This window comes from Muntiacus reevesi, chromosome 16 (genome assembly GCF_963930625.1).
Source record: "Muntiacus reevesi chromosome 16, mMunRee1.1, whole genome shotgun sequence".
Taxonomy (NCBI): Eukaryota; Metazoa; Chordata; class Mammalia; order Artiodactyla; family Cervidae; genus Muntiacus; species Muntiacus reevesi.
Window position 1 is genome coordinate 62,330,595 of NC_089264.1, and position 8,271 is coordinate 62,338,865.

Consider the following 8,271-nt stretch of genomic DNA (forward strand, 5'->3'; position numbering starts at 1 on the left):
TCAGTGAGCCCAGACTCCGGACACTTCCCATACACAGAAAACCACTAAAGTCATTAACTTAGAAGTCTGTTTTTTTGTGATTAGCAGCAATCTTTTGATAGTTGATGACATGATTTTCTTTCATTTTTTTTTCAGCAAAAACTCCTATATATATCCTTGTTCCCTCCCTACCTCTTTGGATCAATCCCTCATGGCTATCTGCAAGGTTGCCTCTCAGATTATAGTTCTCAGTAATGTCCCCAAATAAAATACAATTCTCAACTTTTAAGCTGTATGTTTTTTCCAGTCGATCAAACAAAAACCCAGTATCTGTTCATGGGCTCCAAGAACACCAGTTCTTGTACTTAATGCTACTTGCTGTGGTCCTGCTGATGAAGACCCAAAGAAGGCTAGTGTGGTGAGAGAAAGACTGGGACGCTAGACAACCTCAGCAGATCCCAGACCTCCATCTTCTGCTGCCTGGCTGGTCATCTAGCCATCCCTCCGCTCCCCCCACAACACCCCCTCCACAATTTCCCTGCACTCCTAGGTTTTTATTACATAGACTGGGAATTTTTCCTTTGTTATTTTTCTACCACTGATCTCTGGGTTTTGTTGGGAAACTTGTCTTTGTTATGAATAAAATAGGAAAGCAAAAATTAAAAAAAGACACCATTTCATGTGAGAAAATGTATAAAATACCCTTCATTCTTTAAAATGTTACATCTTCAAATGAGGATGGCAATAAATACTTTATTTCACCCTACTATTCGTACAACTAATGAAAATAACTAGCAGTCAGTAGTCAAAAAGTAGTAAACAGGATTTTTGTGATGCTTGTAAATAAAAGTGTGCATATTTATTTAAATATAAAGCAATTTTTAAAGAAATTTTTAAATTTAAAATTTTAAAATTTAAAATTTTAAAGAAATTTTTATAGAAAAAGGGACACAGATGTACAGAACAGACTTTTGGACTCTGTGGGAGAAGGCGAGGGTGGGATGTTTAGAGAGAACAGCATCGAAACATGTATATTATCTGGGGTAAAACAGATCACCAGCCCAGGTTGGATGCATGAGACAAGTGCTCGGGCCTGGTGCTCTGGGAGGACCCAGAGGGATCGGGTGGAGAGGGAGGTGGGAGGGGGGATTGGGGTGGGAAATAAGTGTAACTCCATGGCTGATTCACGTCAGTGTATGACAAAAACCACTACAATATTGTAAAGTAATTAGCCTCCAACTAATAAAAATAAATGAAAAAAAAATGATGTTCTCACTGAAAAAAAAAAGAAAGAAACAGCCACTTTGAGAACTACCTCACTGACCCCTCGCAGCATTAACATGTACATTCTGGTCGTATTTACAGCATGCTGGTTTCCTATTGTCATCATTGGCCACTCTTTCTGGGAGATCCTGTACCTTATGATCAGTAAAGGAAGAACATATGATTATTTCATCCATTTCAACATAGGGAAAACTGTGTGTGGGTAAAAAAGATTAAATAGGACAAATAATATTATCCAGCATGTCAGAATGAACCAAACCTGAACTTTGCTTGCACCTGAAGAACAAAGAATCACTTCCCTTCTCCCATAATTTCTTTTTGGCCTAAGTGTTCTATATAGGAAAAAAACCTTTTTTATATCACACAATCACTTTTTAATATATATTCACTCTAGAAAAAAGAAAAATATATAAATATAAAAATAAAATACACGAAATTCCACTCTAGACCTTAAAATTATTTATCAACACATTTTCTCCACTGTTTCTATGGTTTCCTTTTTCACTTTTAAATTTTAATCTATCAAATTTATTTTGGTGTAAGGTGTGAGGTAGGGATTTAACTTTATATTTTCTAAATGGCTAGTCAATAGTCTAAATAACACTAAATCAATAATCAATAGTCCATCTTTCCCCTACTAGCTTGAAATGTTATTGTTCAAAATTTGTTTGGTCAACCATAAAGCTTTGGTGGAGTTTGCATGAAAATTATAGAAAAAGTTAGAAAATTTTTTTGTTTATGCTTTTGAAAAAGTTTCTATGTACAGATTCTATATTTTTATTAATTTCTAGATATCTTGCATTTTTGTTACTATCAAGATGACAGTCAAGACATTTTCCCCTTGCTTTTCCCTTTTTCCCATTGCTTTTGCTGTATCATAAAAAAATATTTATTTACTTATTTATTTTATACCAGCCAACCTAACTGACCTTTACAGTCAAAAGTAAATAATTAAAAATATTTCTAATAGTTTTTATGCTAAATAATTTCTGCTTTCAGTAAAGAAATCATAGAACTTACACAAATTATTCTTTGTCTTTTTCATGAGGTATTTAGCTTTTTGATGTCTTGTTATCTTGACTAAAAATTCCAGAACATAACAAGTAACAGTCTTGATATTCTGATATTAAAACTATCTTAAGAGACACCTAGTATAGTTCTTGGCTTTATGAGAATGTTTTATAGGTTCACTCTTAAGCATATTACTGACTGCTAACTTAAAAGTTTGATACATGGTAGCAAAATCTCCATTTATTCATATTTTATTAATTTTTAATAATTAGAAATTGGAATGAATGTTAATTTTTATTAAGGCTCCCTTGCTTTTATAGAAATAATCATATTTTTCCTTTCAATTTTCCCTATTAATATAGTGAACTCTATTAATAAATTATTTTAATAGTTATGGAATAAAATCTCCTTGATTATGGTTAAGTTATTCTTTTCATATGTATTGAGTTTTAGCTGCTAATATTTTATTTTGAAATTTTACATTAAAGTTTTTTATGTATTAAAGGCAAAATTTGTAGTTTGAGAAAGGGTTTTTAATGTCAGCAATAGTTGATTTTGACAAATGTTGATTTTGATCAACAATAGTTGAGCCATATAGTTTTCAACTTTTTTTGGTATCATAGGATGATTAATAAGACATCTGGACAAAAAACAAAATATGCTTTTAGAGAATTCATTCCTTTGTTGGTTTTCAAACATGAATCTTTGCATCAAAATGAAGCAATTGCTTTTACAAAGTTTTAGCTTTCATTTTTAAATGAATAACAAAATTTTCTCACTTAAGTAAGGCAATAAAAAAACTTCACAAAGAAACCAACACAACACTGTAGAACAATTATCCTCCAGTTAAAATAAAAGACTAAAACAAAAACTTCACTTAGATAAAGCAAAGTAAATGACTGACAAACCTGATGCTAAATTAATTTGGAATATAAATTATGAATGCCCAGGAAGTAGTCTGACTTGGGTTCAAAATCTACCATTTATTAGTTGAATGAACTCAAGTGAGATTTTTAACCTTATTCAGCCTTGGTTTTTACATCTGCAAAATCAGAACAGTATCTTTTTTATATCAAATATCAGAAAGATACACTGTGTACCCACACACATGAACATAATTAACTATGAAGCAGTGGTTCTCTAAATTTAGGATGAATGATACCTATAAATCTCGTGTAAAGTACAGATTCCCTGGTCCTGCTCTCAGAGTGTGAATGTCATGGGGCACAGGAATCTACAATTCTATCAAGCACCTTAAATAATTCTATTTCAAGCTGTTCCTAAATTACACTTAAAGAAACATTACTCTATGCTATTGGCCCTACACTAACCCAATAATATTTGTATTTCTGAATACAGCAGTGGGAGAGATAAAATAGTGGTCAAGAAAGACTTCAAGGCTGATGTTATTACCTCTCTGACAGTTCATATCTGCAAATCTGAAATATTTAGGATCAATTCTCAAAGACAAAACTCACAAAAAACTAATATACAAAAAAGTCAACTTCATAACTTAAATGAAAAATATAAATTAAAAATTGAAAAACAATGAAATTCTCTATATTAATAAAGTGAGGAAACAATCTGATCATTTCAACAGATGTAGAAAAATCATTTGACAAAATTTAATACCTATTCACAATAAAAACTTCTAGCAAATCAGGAATAAAAGGAAATTTCTTCAACCCGATTAAAAAAAAAAGGAAAAAAACCCTATAACTGACATCATACCTAATGATGAAAACACTGAAGATATTCCCCCTAAAGCCAAGAACAAGGCAAAGATATTCTAGCGGTATCCAAATTGTACTGGAGGTCCTAGCTCTTGCAGTAAGACAGAAAAAAAGAAGAAAGGGACCTTCCTGGGGTCCCATGGGGTCACAGAGAGTCAGACACCACTGAGTGACGGAACAACAGCAATCCACGAGCCAAGGAATAGCTGCAGGTAACAGAAGCTAGAAGAGAGGTATGGAACAGACTCTTCCCTTGTGCCTTCAGAGGGAGCATGGCCCTCCTAATACCTTGATGTGGTACTTCTGGCTTCTAGAACTGAGACAATAGATCTCTGTTTTTTTAAGCCACCATGTTTAGGTAAGTTAAGTATAGCAGTCCTAGGAAACTAATACAAGGTGAAGGGGGATTCAGGGAGTCAAACAGTTGCCATCCAGCGCACAGAGGTAGGTCAGGCCAGGGGTGCAGTGGGAGCCAAGAGAGGATGTACCAAATCCTCTGCAGGGAGCTGGAGATAAAACTTCCTAAAAAGACAGGGCTAAAGAGACCTTGTACAAAGAGCAGGCACCCACCAAGCCTATTACAGCATGGGACAGGATTCTAGGTAGGAGCAGCAAGGACAGAAAAGGAAGCATGTGAGACAGCAGGATGCCTTCAGGGAAGAACAGCAGATCAAGTCATGCAGAATACAGTTCTGTGAGTAAATGACAAGAAAAGAAGGGAAGAGGGAGGCAGGGGTTAGTTCATTACCTGCACTGAATGCTGTGTTAACAAGGATGAGAAGTCACTGGAGGATGCTAATGGGGCCATGGTCGGTTTCCCAACCGGGTGAGGCAACAGGAAGGAGCCGGGGTAGAAATCTACAGAAGGGTTACAGTTAGCACTGGGTCCCGGCAACAGTGCACAGGGTGCTGGGTCTCTCACCACACCTAGTCGTTCAGGAAGGAAAGCGCCCGAAAGGTGTCTGGAATGATCTGAGACTGGTCAGCAACTCAGGTGGAGGGACAAGAGGTAAGGAGGCTGTGACAGAAAACATCACAGAGCTTCAGCTGAAGGAGGGAGGATGGTAGGAATGGAGGATTTGTTAGGAAGTTAAAGGTTAAAGGGACAAAGGTCTCAATGAGGCTGAACAACAGGTTTAGAGGGTAAGCAGGAAGCAGAGGGGGCTGTGGTCAGGAAGTAAGAAGCGGCACTGAAATTTACAACTGTGGAGGTGAAGCAGCTCTGAGTTAAGGATTCAGGTGACCACAGCGGAGAGGTGGGAGAGAAGGGAAGAAAAGAGCTTGTGAGGCCAGGGACTCAGATGTCTCGAACGCATATTTCACAGGTGTGGAAGTTGCCTGGAATGACAGGGAGACACAGCAGGAAAGGGACATCTGAACAGTAAGTGCCAGGTTATTTGATGAAAGTGGAGCAGCAACAGGGGATCAGAAGATGCTCAACATAAGTTTCAGTGGGAAAAGAGTGGAAAAAGAAAAGGGTGTCATGAAGGATTTAGAAGAGGAAGTTGAAAGGTAAGAAAATGTCAGCCTCTTTCTAAGAGGATCAGGTGCATCTAGTCTGGGCATCATCAGAATCTGCCCAAATTCTAATCATTTTTTTGTAGACATGAAATGAAGCACTTCTGATTGCATTGAGGAGAACATTTCTGTGAAATACTCATGACTCCTTGCCATCGGGTGTGACAAAGGTAGGCAGGATGAGAACAAGCAAATGAGAAAGAACTACATGTTGTCCATTCTCTGCATCAGTCTACCTCTGCCAGCCTCTGTATGTACTTGGGGACCACGGAGACAAAAAGACAAAGATAAGAAGGGTTTATTAAAGGCCTGCTACAGATCAGGTGATATACCAGTTTAGCATATTTAAGCCACATAAGAATCTGAGGCACAGCTTTATCTTCTCCATTTCACAGGGGAGAATATGAAGCTCAGAGAGGTTAAAGGATTTGTTCATGTGACTTTTATTGCAGTGCTGATATGCACACACAGGCTGTAAATTTCAAGCTCTTTCTGGCACAGCTCAGGAAAGGCATGATATGGGAACTCAGTCACCAATGGCCCCAAGTGACACCCATCTGTCCCTGCTTCATGCCTATCAGTGTTGTCTTCTCCAGGGAAGTGTCTCTTTTGGATTGAGTCAGTTATTTACAAGGCAGTGAGATAGGCTCAAAAGGCATGTCTTAAAATACTGACCAGCAAAATGGCAGCCTTGGGGGTTCTAACTTCCAAAGATCTCCTTTAGGAGCCCAAGCTACCACTAAAAAATGTACTTAAAAAAAAAAAAACCAGTTGATTTGGTAAATAAATATAGCTTTAAACTAAGTTCCTTGCCCCACCTCTTATCAGATCATATCCCTAAACCCTTACTGTGTAGAATTTCTAAATCCACTTAGGAAAAATACCAGACAGGATTTTCTATAATTTCACTAGACTGAACTCTTTAAAAGAAGGGCTTGTTTTTGTTTTGTGTTTTGTTTGTGTTTTGTGTTTAATCCTTTATAAGGATTCATATATATCCTTGGCATTAAGAATAGCACTTTAAACTCTGCAAGTATCCAATGATATTTGTGGAAAGAATGAATGAGCAAATGAATCAGTGCAGGTCAGAGGAAGCAGGGGTGGAAGCAAAGAAGAAATGAATCCAAATCTTGTTTGCTCCTACTTCAACCTCTTTACTAAAGTCTCATCCCCCACCTCCTGTTTATCACTTTCTCCCAACCCATAAAACTCTGGTGTAGCTCATCAGGACTGTATTGGGTGGAAGGAGTTTCAAGAGAGAGTCACATATACATATGCTTATATGTTATATACTTATAACTTACATGTTATACATATAACAATGCCAACTGTAGCAACGTGGCATGGATGTGGATCTCCTTTTTTCATCAATCAGTAATAGACTTCCCAGGTGGCACTGGCAGTAAAGAACACACCTGCCAATATAGGAGTCATAAGAGATTCGAGCTCCATCCCTGGGTCTGAAAGATCCCCTGGAGGAGGGCATGGGAACCCACTCTGGTATTCTTCCCTGCAGAATCCCATGGACAGAAGAGCCTGGGTTACAGTCCATAGAGTCACGAAGAGTCAGTCATGACTTAGCAAGTCAGACACGACTTGTGTGCGACTTAGCATGCACGCAAGAAGCTCTAGACGTCCAATTCACCCGTGCTCTGTCTGCTCCAGTAACTTTTTCCACTGTGTCTTTCCATTTATACTAGTGATAATCACATATTACATAGAAACCTGTAGCATGCACAGTCCTGCATTCAACATCCTATACTGCTGAGAAAAAAAGGGACTCATACTTTTACCCATTTTCTTGCATAAAATTCTACCTTCACTTCTATGCAAGTATCTCCAAATGTTACATAAATAGCCCTGACCATCTACCTTGGCTTCAATACTGTGTTTCATTCATTAATTCATTTCAAATATTTTGAATACCTCCTATTAGCCAATCTCTTCTCATTTGTTTTCTGCCGTAGCCACTTCACAGCCCTGTGTCCAATGTGTTCAAAAGTGGACTTTCACTTCTTTCTATGTCAAACCAGCTCTTCTTACTGACTTGCCTATTTCTGGTCATAGGATCACTGTTCTTTCATGCACTTAGCTCTCTGAGAACTTGGAGTTCATTATCTTTGACTCTTTCCTTTCCCCCAGTCACTCTGTCAAGTATTACATATCCTATTTTACAACTGCTCTTGCCCACACTCCCACTTTTTCATTCTAATTATCACTAGGGGTTGGTCAGGTGCTTGTTGCCACTTATCTTTGACTAAGTCTTTAGCTGATTTATTTATCCCCAGCCTCACCCTTCCCCTTGTTCATCCTTCAAAGTACTCCCAAATTAATCTTCTTAAGGAGCATATACATAGCATATTCTTGTTCTCGAGTCTTCAAGATTTCACCATTGTCTACTGAATTATTACCCTTTCTTCTGCAACAAAGTCACAATTTCCATCCCTCCCTCTCAATTTCTTTCTCCCTTTTTATTCCTTCAAAAAAGACATGAGGAAATACTATATAGTTATTAAAAATAACAAAATACTTCTAAATGAATAGGTGTTGTAAGTTCTTGAAGATATAGCATATTACCTTATGTCAGAAAAGATTTATATATATATATACACACATATATATATTCATGTGTGTTTATGCATGTGTGTGGAGAAAGAGAAAAGAAGATGCAACAAGAAAGTGGTAACAGTTATTACCTGCCTCTGAGGAAAGAAAACCATGGATGAGAATGGGCAATAAGCATAGA